Genomic DNA, 19,995 nt, shown 5'->3' with positions numbered 1-19,995 from the left:
AACACTCCAATCTCATTTGTATACATGTTTAATACAATGGAATTAGTTTAATCATTTTAACTGCATTGTGAATAATTTGATTATTTAACAATTCAGAATGTAACTAGTACCTACGGAAATTTAACAGCAGCAAAGAGAATTTTCTTCGTTTCCACCTCCCGAACTGGAAAACGCCTACACCATAAACATGTTATAAAATATAAGACAATATACCCATGTGTAAGTGTGTATTTGAAACTAAAATGCTTTCATAGAATTATTGCGATCAAGTTATCAGTACCACATTAGTGATAAATACAAAGCATTTGCGATTGAATGTAATCCAAATGTTCAGTGAAATAATATTATGACGATCCTGTGGCATTAACGTCGTATTACATCAGAGGGGATAATATTCATCACACACTTTAAGTTAATAATGTACTTAAGTGAAAACAAATAATTTACCTTTATTCGTATACATTAAATATAATATTTTATTAGATACAGAGTAATATTATAGCAACATCTTACATGATACGCGCGGGGTATATTATCAAACTCTATACACTTTAAATATCACAATATTCAACTAGATCAAACGATTACGCTCTAATCATGTAAATTGTGTGTGCAATAAATATCAAAATCATATTTTAAAGATGTAATTATCATAACGAATACAAGAAAAATAATAATTTTTGCCTGCTGTCTTATGACATAACACTCGTAAATGCATAATTATTACACTGAAAACACTACATATGTTTAAATCTTAGAAATACCTAGGCAGTCAAATAATAAATGCAAAAACTCCAGTAACTAAGAACCAACTTTAATTTGTTTTAATTGGAAGAAAACTTAATTATATATTTCGAATGAAATGGCTAAAGGGAAAAAAGCTGCGTACCATAGCAATTTAAGATTTATAATTTAAATGATTATTTATAACATGCATTTTCGTTGTTTTCGTCGTTATATAAATTGTGATTGTAATATCTTGTAATCAATTAGTATCTTATAATGTATAGATTATGAATTTTTATATTATTATTGATGATATACGATATACTACCAATATAAAAATTTGAAACGAGTCTTATAATAACAAAGCTATATATTATAAAATTGATTTATTATTTGAGTTATTGGTATAAACAATTTGAGGCCATTTAGAATTACAATTTAGTATTTACAAAACATATTTGGATTTAATAAAATAGAAGAAGTAATCCTGAATGAGTAATTAACGAAAATCAAGAAAGACATGTCTACTGTTATAATCGTTATTATTGTTTGTTCTTATTCCTATAATTAATATTATTTGTTATTTTGTCGGACAGGTAAGTTGTTGACACTATTAGTAGTCGTAGTGGTCTAGTTTGAAATTGCACATTTAGACAGATATTATCTAATAGGTACAAGTAATGTTTGGTTATTGTTATTTTAATATATATATATATATATATATATATATATATAGCTATTAATTAAACTATTTTTTTCCTTTTTAATTATTTATAAATAATATTTAAGTATGCAATTTTATAATATTGTAATCTGTGTACAAATATTACTTGTTTAATATTTTGTTTTAAAATGGTTTATACATTTTACAGTATATTCATAGAATAACGAATTTTATTAATATTGTATAAGCAGGTATTTCAAAAATGATAATTAAAGTTTACAATACGATAGAAAATTAACTTCTTCATATATACTTTTGATTTTAATTTTAAATTACACAGTGTTTGAATAATACTGCGTTAATTAATTCATTTCAATGAATGTGATTTAATTATATTTATGAAATGAGTAAGCAATAGGTATGTACTTGGGTGAAATATTTATTATGATATGTTAAATAAAACCTAAGTATAAAAACGAAATGAAACTGAAAAAAAAAGCTTTCATATAAAATCGAGCTTAACACAATTTACTGAATAAATTCCCTTCGTATACAGTTAGTAAATTACTCTATTTCGTATATATATATAAACGCAATTAACCCGTTTCTAAGTTAAATTTTTAAGTAAATCTAAAAGTGTGTATCGGTTTTACTAGGAGCGTTCAAATGTCTCATCCCAGTCAAAGTCTCTCGAAAATTGTTTTTAGAAGTGTTGTTGGTTTTTATTTCGTTTATGATATTATTACGAATGGTTAAACAATACAGTAATAATCATACTGTAGAATAATTTAAATCTATAGGTACTAAAAAGGTATTTGAACTTTTTAGTTAAAACTTATTATAATACCTAGTATCCACGATAATATTTTAGTTCTATTTTATGATTTTGATTTATATTTTAAAACTAAAACGTTCCATGTTAACAACTATTAGTTATTATTAAATGCATATGGCAAGAAAATCTTTTAAAAGCTTTGTAAATTAAATTAAACTACATAGGTTTACCTAGTGTATTAGTTTACAATAGTTATATGGTTTTAGTCATTACGATTAACTATCATGTTCGGATCACACGTTTGCGTTAATAAACCAAAATAAATAGTTATATATGTACTATTACATATATACATTATACAAGTTAGGTTTGGTATATATTCACAACAAGGAGATTCATCAACCGTGCTTACCACCATTTTATACTTACTTTATTACTACTTTATTTATTCAAATCCTGTTTTATTGGAATTAAAAATCATATAATGTGTTCAAATACTTAAGGTTTTCGCCATTTAAGGAGCATGCTTTGCATTTTATTTAGTCTTGTAGGACACTGCTATTGCACATAAATCTAAGAATTTGAGTAAAATATATTGCTTTAGTAAAGGTAAAAATTCCAAAAATCATATTTTTAATATATTATTGTTGATTTATTAATGGTAATGTAAACATGGTGGTGAACACGCATGGTAAATCTCTCTGTATCTACTAATCATTAATCTGTTTTACGGTTTTCTTATAAATTACAATCACCAGTGATATTCAGTCAAAATAATTCAGTGTGTGGTGTATATACTAATTAGTAATGTTTAGTAGTGTCTAATACAAATATTAATGATGTTTATTTATCAAAAACCTAAACAAAGAAAATCATCAATATTGATTAATTAGTAATTTTTTTCCCTAATATTATTAAATTTTGAAGGTATGTTTTGATAATTATACGTAACAATAAAACTTATTTAAAAAATATATATTTATATATATTATAATACTGAAATATTTCATCAAGTTTTTTACAATTTTAAATTTCATGAAATTTTCAAACACTACTTATTAGTGATTCACTTGCAGTTCAACGATACTACTTAGTTGTTATGTGAGATAAAAACGTATTAATATTTTAATGTTCAATCAAATGCTTATAAAAAATTCAGCATATTTGAGTTATATTTTTTCTAAATTGAATATTATCTCAATATGATTAGATTTTTGTATCATGTATGTAAATCATATATTTATTACTAAATATAAATTATTATTCTGTAAACTTCGTTGATCGCTTGACGGATTATTTTCTATTCAAATTAATAATTGTAACATAAAACGCATCATACTGAGCCTAGTTAAGTTTCGAAAACTCTTATCCCAAATTTGCCTACTTGGCGAATTATAGTGTGTTGTTTTATATTTATTTCAATTGTCAAAACTAAATATTACTGAAAATAATATTTTTGTTAAAGTTATTTAGTAATATAATATAATAAATATATGTCTTATATTAGATTAACTAATAACTATATAATGCTTTTTATTTTATTGTCCTGATTAAAAACAAAGTGAACTACCTAATTCAAACAATTCGATATTGAATACTTATAGTACGTTTCTGCTCATTTATAATCAATAGTATATCACCAAAAGGAATTAATATATTTTTTGTATATAAATATTCATTAATACTACATTGGGCATTCATAATACAAATACAATAATCAATATTTTTTTCACGGAATGAAAAATTAATGAAATCTCGTTAAATATAAAGAATTTGTTTTGATATTTTGTATAATATTATCACAAAAAAATATAGCGTTTCTTTAGTGATTATTATTAAATGAATTGCGGGCCGTCATTTGGGGCTGAAAATGAACTTAATGGGCACTACAGATATCTGGGTGAAGTGCACTAAACTGTAACTCAACTCTTTTTGCCATTTCTACGTTAACTCTTGTGTGGTCGAAAATATACGTTGCGCCAAACAAAACACTCAAGTGCTGTTACAAAGGATTACAATTTTCTCCAGAAACCTCATAGTTCATCTAGACTAGACGATTTTGTTTGACTGCCAGCATTTTTTTTTCCCCCAGTACCTATATTATACTTGAAAACCGTTTTTTTGTTTATGTAATTCAAACGTTATTTACGGTATACAGATGCGATTGAATTTTATTCTAAATACCTACTTGGTGGTAATGAATAATATTAAATATTATATACCGTTATATAACATAACATACATACAGTTTATTTCATACTATTTCCTTAAAACCTAAAGGACATAATTCTGTTAGTAAATAACCTGCATTTAAATAATTTTTTATTTGCATTATATTATTCATAAAGCTATGTATAATATTCTATACTAGGTCTAACTAGATCAAAAACCTTGGAAATTAATACTTCGTCGTGAGTAGTTCATACTGTAAAACGTTTAAAATATTGTCAAGACCATTTTCTATTACAAATATTGTTAGTTCAAATTTTAATGCAACTAGGTGTTTAAACGAAGAATAATGTCCTTGTTATTTTGTTGTAATTTAAAAATATTGTTTGTGAGTGTTCAAAACTTTTTAGTATATTATTATATTTTATGTACACAATATTGATATTTTTAAATTCGATGTTTTCGGACAAAAATAATTTAACCTATTACATATTACTACATAAAACAAAAATACTGTACAGTAATATAAATATATCATAAAATATATTTGTTGACTTGTTGTGTAATAAAGTCTTTCCTCAGATTTATTTTTGTCATCAAATTTAAATTGAACATAGATATTACAATAACCTACTTGATGAGGAAAGTAGGTACACTTCTTTCCTGTTGTACAGCATAGTAACTTACTCCTCCTCTGTATTCATATTTAACCTTTTCACGTTAAAAACGAAAAAAGTAACTTTTTACTTTATGCATAATATCTTAAATTATTAACTTGTCGAATTAAAAATTTGCTCCGTCTCCGATAGAAGTGCCTACATAATATAATATAATTAGTAGTCTGCTTATTATTACTAGCTATAATTTGTTAAAAAAAAAAAAAAAATAAAATATATCAAAATATATTCTGTTATAATATTATCAATTGGTTATTATTTTGAATTAATTGGAAAAAAATTATTTAATATTTTCAATAACATTATGAATTAAAAATGCTCAACAATATAATCCCTGGTACTTACTTAATAGTTGTTATAATGATAATGCTAAATTAATTGTATTAATTATCACAATAATGTTGTAATGTGTATTTACATAATATTTTGTACTTTGTACTTTATATATTAAAAAAAAAACATTTGTAATCTGAAGTTTATGACACTATTTATAATTTTAAAAAGGTATTATTTTTTTTATTAATTTATAATAAAACTAAGTTGAAAACGTACTCTTGGTAAATTTATGAAACTCATACCTCATATATAATATATATATTATATTGTACAATACACACATATATAGTAGGTAAAGTTTTTTCGTTAAATCATATTATTTTACTTTAAAGAACCAATCGTTAATTTTATGAACTAAACTTACAATTAAAATAATTACACTGATTACTTAAACATTTTTTATAACGTGATAAATTTTATAAAACTGTAAACTTTTTATATTCGAGTATCAACTAAAAATTTCAGAAATTTTCATATACCACTTGACTAAATATGTGAAATAATTATTGTTAATATAAAATAAACCAAATAGTGTTAATTATATTTAATAATTCGTTCCATTTTTTATTTTTTTTTATGAATAGAGATTTTTTTTAGCGTATCGCCAATGAGCTTTCTGCGTACCACTGGTTAAGAAATTCTGGTAAAAGTGATAGATAGATGGTTACTGTATATTCGGTGTTTTTAATACGTACACTGTACATACCATGTGTATAGCTAAGTATCAAAACACGTAGTACATTGTGTATAGAACTTTTATACAGGAGAAAGTTGTTTATAATAAATATCAAGAAGAAAATTGCTTTTACTGAAAGAAACAATATGTTTTTAAATAAAACTTTGCAATTATATTTTAATTAAAGAAATTGTTGATTTAATAAACGAATATTCTGCACACACACTGTTCTAATTTGAAAGATTTGGCAATAAAGTTTTTAATTTTAAAGAACTTATATTTATAACAACTTTAAAATTTGTTATTTCACGCGAAACATAAATATTTATCTTACTATATTTTGAAAACTACGTGTAAAAAATTAACATTCGCAATGTAAACATTTAGCAAATCGTACCTTGTTAAAATATTACACGTGAAGACGTACTATAGTCCTTTCCACTGAACGAATTTTCTCAATTACTGCTAAAATTACGTCAATCCAGTAAAATTTGATCATCATAAGTTAGACCTTAAAATTGTAATTGTAAATAATCAAGTCATTATGATAATATTATATAGTTAAAGTTTTTATTAAAATTATTCGCAATAAATAAATCAATCGTGAAAATAACGCGTGGATGTAATGTTGATTTTTGTTTGTCATGTCATGTTGAAAGTTACCACAATTATTATTGGAATATTTATTTATCAGTCAATGCGTTTTTCAAGTACAAATCATTAAAATAAGTAAGTTAAAATGTATATATCTGTTAGTTATAATTATTATGGATTCATATAGATTCAGATAATTGATTAACTCGTATAAAAATTTATTGGAGCATTCCATTAAATATATACATTATTTGTCGAACATTTACATAACATATTTTTAATGTTGTACTTGTAATTTAAAATAATTTTATAACCCCACGATTGTCATTCTTAATCCTAAAACTACTAATAAATATGCATATTATATACCAGTCAATCAGTATTTAATACCAGCTGTTATTATGATTATATTAATATAGCTGTATACTATTTAGTATGACAATGAGCTTGGAAAATTTTTATCTCGAGTGTTTTTATAATTGTTTCGACACCCCATAGTTTCATACATCATATTGTCATAAACAGTAAACTATTAAATTAGTTATGTAATGTTACAAAACTAATTTTTTGTTTTAGCAGAATGTTTTTGGAGAGCATTATGTTTTGAATAACTTAAAACTTGCCACTTTTTTTGCATACTTTCTTATTATAGTATGTGTGTAATCGTTCAAAGTATAAATCACTATTTTTTTTTTTTTTTATTCATATTTAAGAATTCACTCAGGAAAATAGGAAAACCTATGTTTTTTTTTCAAATTATCTAAGACGTTCAGTATAGTATATTATAACGATATAAGTATGATTACCATGTACGATATTACTTCCTGCAGTATATATTTGATAACATAATAATACATGATAATATAACATAATATTTATTTCCACGAAATATTATTTTATTTTTAATATAGGTACAGGCAGGACCCTTTTGTACATAACAGAGACAGGTTTAATAGTTTACAAAGAAACAGAGAAAGAGAGAAAAAAACATATACATACATGCATTATAGAGAAGGACACTTGAAAATGTTTAAGTGTGATATAACAAAGTGAATAATATTAATATATTATGAGTAATAATAATAAGATACAATCATAGTGAAATATATTAAACTATTAGCTAAAAAAGAGAAAAGTGGCGTCCAAATTGGCATTATGCATTATACGTTTGATAGGCTCATTTAGCAAGTAGTTGGTAGAACAAAAAGAACATAAAATGTAATTATGGTTGGTTGATACATATTTTATAAGAGTGTATGTTATTATAGTGTATTATTCTACTTGAATTATTAGAAATCAAATTATAATATTATTTTACAAACTTTAAAAATAATATTGACAGTCATTAATAATTAATAATAATATATATAAAAAAATAGTGAATTTAAAATAAAATAAAACATTATAGTTTATATAATATTATATAAGTAGCTATAGTTAGTTTTATTTATAAATGTTATTGATAAAATGATAACCAAATTCTTCTCATGAACCATACATTTGTTCACTAAATCTTGTATTTCTTGAAACAAGAAGATAGAAATTGGACATAATATATGTTTCATATTGAGTATTATTTGGTCTAACCAAGTGTCCAGAACTCTAGACTTCGTTCAAAAACTTTCATTCCTGTTGTTGATTAAAACTAGACGGTCTACTAATACCTTCGTCATAAACTGATACGAATTAATCTGTCAATTCACCAATCATAAGATTAATGTGTTTATTTAATAACTTATTTGAGTAAATTGTAAGTTAAGCACTTTTTCTTGTCATAAAATTAATTACATTTTTATTTTGTTATTATTAAATCTATTGCCTCAATTTAATATCATTATTATTTTAAATACTGTCATTAGGTTGAACAAATATCACACAGAGTTTATATTTGCGAGTATCTCATTTTATATTAAATTAATTATAATGATATTTTATAGAAACGTGTTTATATTGAAATTAAAAATTAAAACGAATTGTACTATAATACCCATAGTTATTTTTAAAATAAGTTAACAATGATTCGTTTAAGTGCATAATACAAGGTTAACATATATATTTGACTAATGCTATAACTTTTTTTCTATTCAATATTTCTAAGTTTCTTTTTTTTAATGATTTCTAGAGTTTTGTGTTATAATTTTGAAATGTTATATTTAATTTTAATTTTTTACAACTAAAATTAAATAATTTAAATTTTGTATCAAATTTTTTTCTTATAATCCTAAATAGTTATTAAATAAATAAGTATTTACAAAACAGTTTTGGCGTTCAAAACATAATTTTGTTATGTCATTGATTTTTAAAAAATGTTCAAAGTTTATTAAAATTAAAATTTATTTGTTGTAATCAGTGTTTTGTTGTAAATTAAAGGTAGGTTATTAATAATAAATAAATATATTTTATCATTATTTAACATTATCACGTGATGAAAACCATCACTATTAGTCAGGACCTGTTAGATCCTGTAATATATTCCAATTTTTTCCACAAAAAAAAAAAATCATATGATTGGCCATGACTTAATTCAATATAGAATTATATAAAAATAAATATATTACGTCTGGATGTGAATATATTTTTATTTTTCTAAATTAATATATGAAGATACACGCTGTTATAAATGTATGTTATAGCTATACAGAATTAAAACATTATTGAAGTAAACATTGTTTCAAAGAAAATAAATACTTATAAATTCTATGAAAAGCTTTTATTAAGTCCATCAAATAAAATATTAAAATGTAATACCTACTTTCAGTAAAATCATTTATCTTAATGTTTGGATTATAAATCATTTTAAGGTAGGTAATATTATGTTATATTTTGCAAGAATAGGACTTAGTGACGGGTTTCAAAATATTACATTACAATACATATATAATATATAATAATATAATATTAAATTTAATTTAAAATTTATACAAATTTAATAAATCTAATTTTTATTATGTACGTACTATAGAATACTACTAATAAAAAAATATATAATATATTAGAATAATATAGTATTATAACAAATTAAATAATATGCAGTATAGTAGAGTTATATATATTTGATTCAACATTCACAATCTGTATTTAATTTTGTCAAAATATTATTAACAAGTTAGTGTAAATTTATATGAAATCTACCAAGATTATATCTTATCAGGCTGTACAAAATCGAAATAAGATAGGTAATAAAATTAACATGTTACCCTGAAGAAAAATAACACAATGAAAACACTTGGTTATAAATCAAACCCAATTAATGAATTGTATTTAGTAAATCAAAAACTTATGGATAATTAGTCATTTAATAAAATGCTAAAGTATTACAATAATAAAAATTATTTTTATTACCATTACAGTTCTAATAGAATTTATGTATTGGTGAATTTCATGATATTAAGAGAACCTCTTAGCTTCTAAACAATATAAATAGCTCCCCCGCATGGCGTAAAAGAAAATTAAGAGCACATTAACGTTGGAAGCGTAGGAAAACAACTACGGTTCATTAAGCTCTGGCATCAATTTTGCTCAAAGATAGATCTCCCTTGGCGATGTATTTCGCTTTAAAACACAGAGACACATGAATATACCAAAACATTACTGTACAATAAAGTCCTTAGAAACTTTATAACGTTGTGACTTTAAAAGACAATTTTGTTGTACCTATTCTTTACGCAGGTAAGAAAAAACTGCAAGATAAACGATAAAACATAGAACGTTTTAGTTTTTAAATTTTATCGATCTATAATATATATCTTAAACATCTGAAGATTATATTTTTGTAACATATACTATGAAATATTATGTGTTGCATATATTTTCATACAATTTAATACAAATGTAAATTAAATTACAAACTAATTCACATAATGCAAAAGAAAATCCCAGTTTATTTATTTCCCCCATAATATGTGGGAGTATTGTATTAAAGATTCTATGCGAAATATAATTTTCTTGTAAATCAATCTAAGTCAATGAAAATATCTGCATTCTTAAAAATAGTATTATATTTTTGGATATCAATAAATAATTAATTAAGACCACGTTTCAGAAATATATTTTGTTATCTAGGTTTCTAGCATGCGTCTAAATAGAATAATCATGATCCATAAAAAATAGATTTTAAGAGTTTGAACTAATTTCAGACGATGAAGAGGATAATAATTTATGTTCAAGTGGTGGTATTAATTTATATTTTAAATATCTGAAGGATAATGTTTTCATGGTACGCTACATTGAGGTCAATATCGATCGTCGATTTACTTGTCACATTCAAATCAAAAATAAAATTTGATCGCTTAATAACCATCATCTCCGCATTCTTAACGGCTGTTCTTTACTTCAAAATTAATGTAAAATTACTTACTTAACTCTTGCTGTAGTGCTGTATAAGCTACTGGTTAGACACATTTAATCTTATGGTATACAGGTATGGATCTCAATCAACATTTTTAACGTTAACCACATACAGTGATTTCAATACACAGTCCTTTGAATTATACAAAATCTTCATTCTAAGTGTCCAATAAAATATCCTTTACTCTAACTTCAAAATATTCATTTCCACTCAATTATAAAAACTCCACTTTAAGCGATTCAATGGCAAACTAACTCAACATCCCTAATCTCTACACCCAATTATCATCTGAAACTAATTCTAGGAATTCTCAAAAAAGGTGGTGCCATGACAGGTTTTTCTAATATATACATATAAATTTAGTTTGCTATAATTAAAATTATTATTACTATATGATTATATACATTGTCATTTCATCAATTAATATACACTTTGAAAAACCTCCTCTGGAAGGCCTCTTATCTCTTTTTTTTTTCTATATCATTATTTATTATTATTATCACTGATTGTTCTCATCAAATCAGATGGTATGATATAGAATTTTTGAATTTTAGAAATATAGAAAATATGTACAGCTGATACATAAATAGAAATCCTAATTAGATTAATAATTCACATTAAATCATACAAAATATTTATTTTTTATTTTTTTTTTAAACTTTTCCTAGCAAATTCAACTAAACTTAGGTATAATTTACAAATTTTTTAGCTATTTATAAAAACCATATTACCATAATAATATGTAGTAAGTAACTAGGTTATCAAATTGGCGATTTACATTAATAGATTTAAGATAGTGTTATAATCAATGAACGCAAAAAAAAATTTCGGGGGGGGGGGGGTTTGAAAAAATTTAAACTAGGTATTCATAAATATCATATTATTCATACTGTATTACACTTTTCTATATTTTATTTTATTCACTTATACTATATACATAAATACATTATACATACATAATATTACATAATAATATAATATCATAGATAATAATTATAATAACTAATTATTACAATTTGTAGGTAAGTGTAGGTTAGTTGTAGGAATTTCCGGTAGACGGCAATTACACTTGTCGTCTGTCTACATTAAGTACATCATCGGATTGGCGGCCTTCGATGTCGATCAGTTATTAATAAGTTATAACATACTGTCATACTCACTTCGAAACTGAATTATCATACATTTTATTGGTGATTTTACTGTATCCATTAATTTATAAACCACATGAGAAGGGAAACTTTTTAATTACTAATAATTTATTTTAATTTATTTGAAATGTTATTAGTAATACACTAATACATTTGTAGGTCAGATAATTTATTTTTTGTACCTACTATTTCGGGGGTGGGGGGGGGGGGGGTTCCCCCCCGCCTTCGCCCCTGAATGAACGATCTACAATAGTATTTTCGTTGAAGATAATCTAATTTAGGACGTTACGAAGACGATTACGTTAAATACAAACTAATAAATAACCTCCTTAAATTCAACAATGCCTGTAATAATTACACAATACTATACAAAAATACAGAGTTTCAATACATACTACAGTAAGTGATTTTGTTGCTGTATGTTAAAGAATATATTATTATACAGTTATAGCTAATAGGTATATAATGATTAGGTATAAAATATAAGCAAAAACTTTTGAGGTATAATGTATTCAGATTTACTTCAAAAACCATTGTTATAAACAATAAATTATCTATGTTGCATTGATTGATTGCATTATATTTCAATAAAACTCATTATTTTATTTTTCAAGTAGGTGTAATTCCACTAGTCATTAATTTTATGCTTATTGCTTGTATAATTCTTCCTGATTAAAAACATTAAAATGCTTATTGATAAATGGTGAGGTTTCTTTGATTTGCACTATACACATTTATATCACACACTATTCATACTTTTTAACTATGATAAATATTTTGAATATTTCACCCATTCACATCCACATCACCTATATATATAGTTTACTATATAAAGTAAAATGGAAAAAAATTCTCATTTCCGAACAAATATTTTTCACTATTATTATAGACATTGAAGATTACAAAGTTAATAAATATATAAAAGAAGCAACAACAAGGTGTTCAATAGTTTCATTATTTCTTAGTTGAACATTTCTGAAGTTTATCAAGAACTCGAACTACCATAATGTTATCAAATTAAAAATTACTGTCAAGTTAGGCATTGTTACTGAAAAAAAATGTAGGAAGTAACTTATTTTTGAAGTTGTACTATAAGCTAAGAAATAATTGTATGGATGTGTGTGAAAATTAATTATCAAGACATTTTAATTAAAACAGAAAAATATGAACGAAAAAGTACGTTTAAGGTAATTTCAAAACACAAGATATAACTGTAGAGCATTATTAAATGCTGACCTTTTTAAAACCCTAGATCGCTAACTATTCGTCGATTCGACGAACACTGATAATTTTATTGTTGCTATTTTTAGGCATTTTATCTAATATCATTAAACCCTCCTTGTATCTCTCATATATTATGTCCTATATCTATCCCGATAACGTTTAGCGATCTAGCTTGACTAGTGACTGTTCAGCCGTTGATTGTGTAAGAATTACTTCGCCGAATCGACGAATGGTAAGTAATTGTAGTATATTTGCATTCGTTTATTTGACGAATAGTTATCAAAATATGTTATTTTTTGTTCGTTCATGTGACGTATCGTTATAAACAACGGTGTTCTTTTGTAAAATTGAAATAAATGGATTTATTATAAATATTCTAGATGGCACGTGAAATAATGGATGAGAATGATATACTGAAGGCACTGGAAGAACTGGAAGAACAAGATAGTGAAAATGAAGATATTTTAGAAGATTGTGAAGACGATAGTGATGCTGACCCCGACTATGACCCAAATCCAATCGAAGAAGCAAATTTAGAAGAAGCCATTTTAGTAATTGAAAATTCTGTTGAGAAAACGAAAAAGAGGTCTAAAGTAAATAAGCCGAATGTTAATGAAATTCCAACCATCGAAACACGTCAGAACATACCACGTGAGTCATTAATTTGTTTTGATACAGATAATGTTGTAGGAAAAAATGGATTTACATGGAAAAGTAAACCTTATTTGCTTCCATCTACTTCTAAGACCGCCGCTAAAAACATAGTTCATATTAGACCTGGGCCAACAAAAAATGCTATTTATGCATCAGAGCCACTAGAGTGTTTTTTATTATTTTTCCAATAATTTGGTAGCTGTGTCATTCAAATCAAAACCAGACAAACTTGTAACTTTAATTTCTTCACTTCATGATGATAACACAATAGATGAAATAAATAAAAAACCAATTATAATTATGAACTATAATGAAACAAAAGGTGGTGTCGATAGCTTTGACCAAATGTGTCAGAATATGAACGCTGGCAGAAAAACACAACGTTGGCCATTATGTATTTTCTATAACATGATTAATATAGCTTCAATTAATGCATATGTTATTTATTTACATAATTTTTGCAAAAATAATACTTCAGGCTCGAAACCCTTGTCTCGTTTTCAATTCATGATACGTTTACAAGAACAACTATGTGAAGATTGGATGAGATCAAGACTTTCTATTCCCACATTGCCGACAAATTTGAAGAAACATATTGAAGATAGTTTAGGAATAAAAGACACAGTTCAACTACAACCTCAAGAAACAGAAGATGGAACATCAATCAACAAAAGAAAAATTTGCACTTTTTGTAACTATAAAAAAAGGCGAATGACAAAAACTCAATGTGCAACATGTAAAAAACATATTTGTGGAGAACATCAAATAGTAACTTGTCCAATTTGTAATGCTAAATAACCTGTGTATTACCTACTCTTATATAATTATTTTATACCTTTATAGAGTTATAATTTATGTTTAACGATTTTACATTTTAAAAATGAGGAAAAACGTTTTTTTTACTAATATTATTTACAATAAAGTTATCCAAAAGTTTAATTATTGTGTTTTTATAAATTATATTTTTGATTCATTGAAAAAAACAATTAAAAATGGTTAAATGTTCATAATATTTATAGTATTCGTCATATTGACGAATGGTTAGAAATAAAGGCAAATAAATAAGGTTAGTAATCTAGGGTTAAACATTGAAAGTAATAAAATATTGAAATTTTAATTTAATTAATATTTTATTCAAATAATATTTGAATGATACATAAAAAAAAAATTGTAAATAATAATTTACAATTTTATGCACCTATTGAAAAATTGAATATATTACGTTCATTATTTATTATAAATTACACAATATGTTATACTGGGCTTACAATAAGAGATGTGACGAGAAGAAATTATTGGTGAGTTGGTGATGAGGTCATCCATTTATTTATTTTGGATTCATTGCCGAGAGACAATTTAATTTGTATTTAAAAAAATAAGTCATTTCATAAATTGTGTTTTAGATGCTTTAGAAAGTCACCTGAGTGATAGTTCTATGGCTAGAAAATATTGGTGATTAAGTATACGATCAGAGTGCCAATTTTCAGGAAATTTTTAACCAATTTTAAGAAAACTTGATTATGATGTAGTCTAAAAATTATCCAATTCATTTTTCCATGGATCAAGTAAGATTTAAGTAGTTTTTATAAATTTTAAAGAAAACTAGAGAGTCGTCTTGGCTAACATGTAAAGATAATATATAGTGTGTAAATATGGTATTTTTGTAAGTGAGTTAAAGTTTAAAAAAGTTAATGATCGTTTTAAAATTGAGGTCGCATATTTCAATATAATATAGATGATCAGGCATTTAAAGAAACGTTTTGATTAGTTTTTGGTACCTAATTGTATGTGTTAACTGTCGTGTGTTTAGTTTGAGTAATATTATAGACTAATAGGTTACTAACACAAATAATAATAAATCAGCACATTTGGGCTGATAATAATATTAAATGGACTGTATTATGATATTTCCTCACATGACATAACAATATGACATGAATTGAATACATAGATTATAAATAATAATAATAATAATAATCATTAATCACACATGTACATAGGGGGGTAAGCTCCCACCTACTATATAATATGAATATTGGACCAATCACTTATCATCCGAAAATAATAAGATCGTAATTATAATGATAAAATAAACGCCACAAAGACCATAATACAAAAATATTGATATAATGTCAAAACAACATGTAATGAGATAATATGGAATATAGATAAACACCGCATATCAAGTATTATGATACTGGCGATACTGCGTTATCGGTTATTGTCGACCGCTCGACCGCCCATATGACTTCATATAAATGTATGGCGAAAACCACCCCGACGTCTCCTCGCCTCGTTCAGGTCAAGAGACCCACACGCTCGTGGCTGCCCGGATGTCCAATGCCCTTTTGGTAACCGATTGAATCGCACCTACGGACGATCACTTTTGACTCGCTCGTCACTCCTTACGTGCACCCATGTGCACGTTTTAACGTTCGTTGCACCCACGGAATGAAAACCACATGCCACCAACGACAACTAAATCGAACTTATGCTAATTTTATTGTGTGGCAATGCGGCGCGTAAATATATTACGTAAACTGCGGAAACGGCGACAACAACAATAGGTCGGCACAATTTAAGTAGCACGACGGCAGACTCGACAGATGACGACTGAATACTACTAAGATATGTAACGTATTACTGACCCGAGGCGGTAAAACTTTGTCCCGGCGGTGCCGGTTCTGTACAATACGAGAGCAGGGTTCTTTTCTAGAAGATTCTGTGCCTTATCGGCGGAGATCCATGACCAAATAACTATTGTCACTGCTAGAGTCGATACTGAACAGTATGATAAGGTGGACAGTTGCTGGTTATTAGAATGTTTATAGGAATTTCGTTTAGAATTTTGAAGATTCCAAATTATAGAATCTAAAATATGGAACATCTGATGCTGAGTTAGAGCATAATATATAGGATGGTTTATTGCGCAATGATGGAAGCACTATATTAATCTTTAACATGAAGATGATACGTTTGAATAATTTAAAATCCTAGTAAATTTTAATGGGATTTGTGATTGAAGTGCATTTTGGAAGTAATGTAGTGATGATACTGTACATAGAAGTAAGTGTGATAATTTATATATTTTTATATCATGAAATATGACTTATAGTATAGTTCTATGGTTTATTTGAATTTTAAGTTAAGATCATTTTTAGAATTAATTAGGTTTGTAAGAATAGTAATTAAAAGAAATAAAACATAGCCAACGATTAAAATGTAATTAACTAAAGAAACTAAATAGCAATATTTCGTTATTTTGGACAAGAATGATTGGAGGAGGTTTTTTTGTAATATTGTAATATCCTTCACATAAAGTACATTTAGGTAAGAAATTTGTTAATTTTTATTAAGATAGAGTATGAATGGTTGCTTTCAAACTTGACCATATATTTACGATTTTTAAGATTTTAGAAAATATGTGGTATTTAGCTTTGAGGCCTTTTAATTTAAAGTTGACTTACAACTAAAATAGTTGGAACTAAACCCTTTTTTAAGTCGTTTAGCAGTCGGATAAAATTGACTATGTCTTTCATCAAGATATTACGCAGAAGCACAATATTTTTTGGAATATGTGTGGACTTCTAAGTAGGTGTATCAGAGTAGTGCCAATACTGTATTCAATATTGGCTAGGGCAAGAGCAATGTAGTAGTTTTAAATGACGAATTACTGGGATTTATTTAAGTTATGGCGATCATTGTACTTAAGGTTTGATAACGAAGCGCTAAGTGATATTGATCCGTAGAAATCAAGTTTAAATTAATTATTTTATAATATTATCATTTTTTTTATCTTTGTCTTATTTTTACAATTTGACTTTTGACTATTTTAATTGGGAATACAGTTTTGTTGATATTTTACCCGTCATTCTAATACTGATATCTAATCAAGTTTAAAATGTAACCACATGGACGATGCCTGAAGTTGATAGATATTTATCAAAAGTTAATGTAACTAATTAATAAATTCCATTATTTTTTATTCCAACACATATTCGGAAAAAATACTTTCAATACACATGAAGCAGCAAGACTTAATTAATTTACCTTAAAATTATACATAAATTCTGTTAAAAGTTTTAATATATTTTAAAATAATACATAATATTATATATAGATCAGAAATTACAGCATAATACAACCGCTTTTACTGTTACAGTGACATTTACACTTATCAAGTTTCTAATTCCTAAGCATTTTAGTAGTTTTACAAAAAATAAAGAATTACTGTGGTTTTTATGAAATTATACACACGGGTACACGGCCATACATTATATTATATCAATAATACCTACTATGGAAATAAAAATGAAATTATTTATTGGTATTAATAACGTAGAATATTTAGACTTTGGTAAACGATATGACCATTGATTAAACGTACTTAATATTAAAGACGAATTTTAAATTTAGAAAATTTAAATAATTTTAGAATTATATTTAATAATTTTATAACCACGAAAGTTCTATAATCATAAAATCTCGATGTAGTTTAATTAAATTAATATTAATTATTACTTTGCAAATGTATTAGGATTATTTAGTTTAGAAAAATCAGAAATCCAAACATATGTGCATTTTTTTGGTAGGATGGTTCGTAATGTTTGTAAAAATACCGTTACTATCCAGAATAATTAAATTGAAAAATATTGATTTTCCCTACGTTTAGAGAAATATATAATAGCTTACCTTTTTGTACAAATGACCTTTGTCTGGTTTTTGTCGAACATATTGCAAACCTTAATGTGATCCAACAGAGCCCTAATTTTTGTTACATGATAAAAAAACGGAAGGGGCAAAGTCTCGTTTCATACAGAGATGAGCGCTTTTGTACATCAAGCCATTGTTAATTATGAAACTGGAGTTCTAGGGGTGGGCGTACATTCCTTGTATTGGATTTTCAGGCAAACAACTAAGCTGAGGTTTGATTCCGGAAATTCAGGACTATGATTAATTACGTGGTCGGATATAGTTGGATCATGTTCACCTGGGCTTGATGTCCATTTACTGTGCATGTTCTCCAATACAAAACACAATGAATACCTTTATTCGTATATTATATACTCGAGATTTAGGACCGTCACTGCGCTAACCTGCAGCTAGTCCCTGTCCACCTAACGACCCGAGCTGTTGACTTAACGATGGTCTGTGTCATATATAATGATAACTTATCATTATTCCCGTTCAAATGTCACTTTCAGCACAAATTGTACCTTATAATTACGTGTACGTTTTCGAGTCTAGATAAATACAGTCTAAAATGTCATGCACCTTATTGTATGATTTTAATTTTCAACAACAAAGTGACTAGAGGTAGGTAGTTAAAACGATTAATAACAATATTGGACAAGTTAGATTCATCTATACCCTTTATACTCATATTATAACAGTTTAAACTTTATTACATTTTTACCTCGAAATCTGTATAGTAAGGTGATAATCATCGTATTGACATAAGTATTATAATTTTATACTATTTTGGATGCGCAATGTTTTAAATTAGTTTGAATAACAGTACTTTAATATAGCACTAAAAACATATAGCTTAGAAATAGCTTATAAATATATACATATATATTTGTATAACACAACGATAGTTACAAATTAAAATATTAAAATTATGATTATGTCATACACTCATATGAATATAGTTACCTATGTTTTATTGAAGAGTATTTATATTTTTTCTAATGGTTAATGTAATTTACGTAAAAACCGTTCAAATTTATATTAATAAGTTCAATTGCTAAAAAAAAAAAACATAAATTATCGATTTTATAATGTTCAGAAGTGGAAAGGTACATTTTGTTTATAATTTATTCATTGGATCGATGAATAAAATTATGGTATATGATCTTGTACTTAATTTTTCAACACAAAAGTAAACATTTGTCTTTAATTAACTTTTGAATAATTAACTTTATCCGCATAAATGACCTTTACTTTTGAATAATAACACAAAATTATAATATACTGCTTACATGCAATTTTAACAATTCAC

The 19,995-nt window shown here is 25.7% G+C and overlaps 1 protein-coding gene across 1 annotated transcript in view; it reads right to left on the bottom strand.

The window, feature by feature from the left end:
- LOC107169106 (SPEG neighbor protein-like) overlaps positions 1–19,995 on the bottom strand; it is a 276,690-nt gene that overhangs the window by 135,949 nt on the left and 120,746 nt on the right. The window lies entirely within an intron of this gene.

The sequence above is a fragment of the Diuraphis noxia genome, unplaced genomic scaffold, assembly GCF_037042655.1.
Source record: "Diuraphis noxia isolate RWA-SAM2 unplaced genomic scaffold, SU_Dnox_SAM2 contig0002, whole genome shotgun sequence".
Taxonomy (NCBI): Eukaryota; Metazoa; Arthropoda; class Insecta; order Hemiptera; family Aphididae; genus Diuraphis; species Diuraphis noxia.
This window is presented reverse-complemented; position numbering and strand designations above follow the sequence as displayed.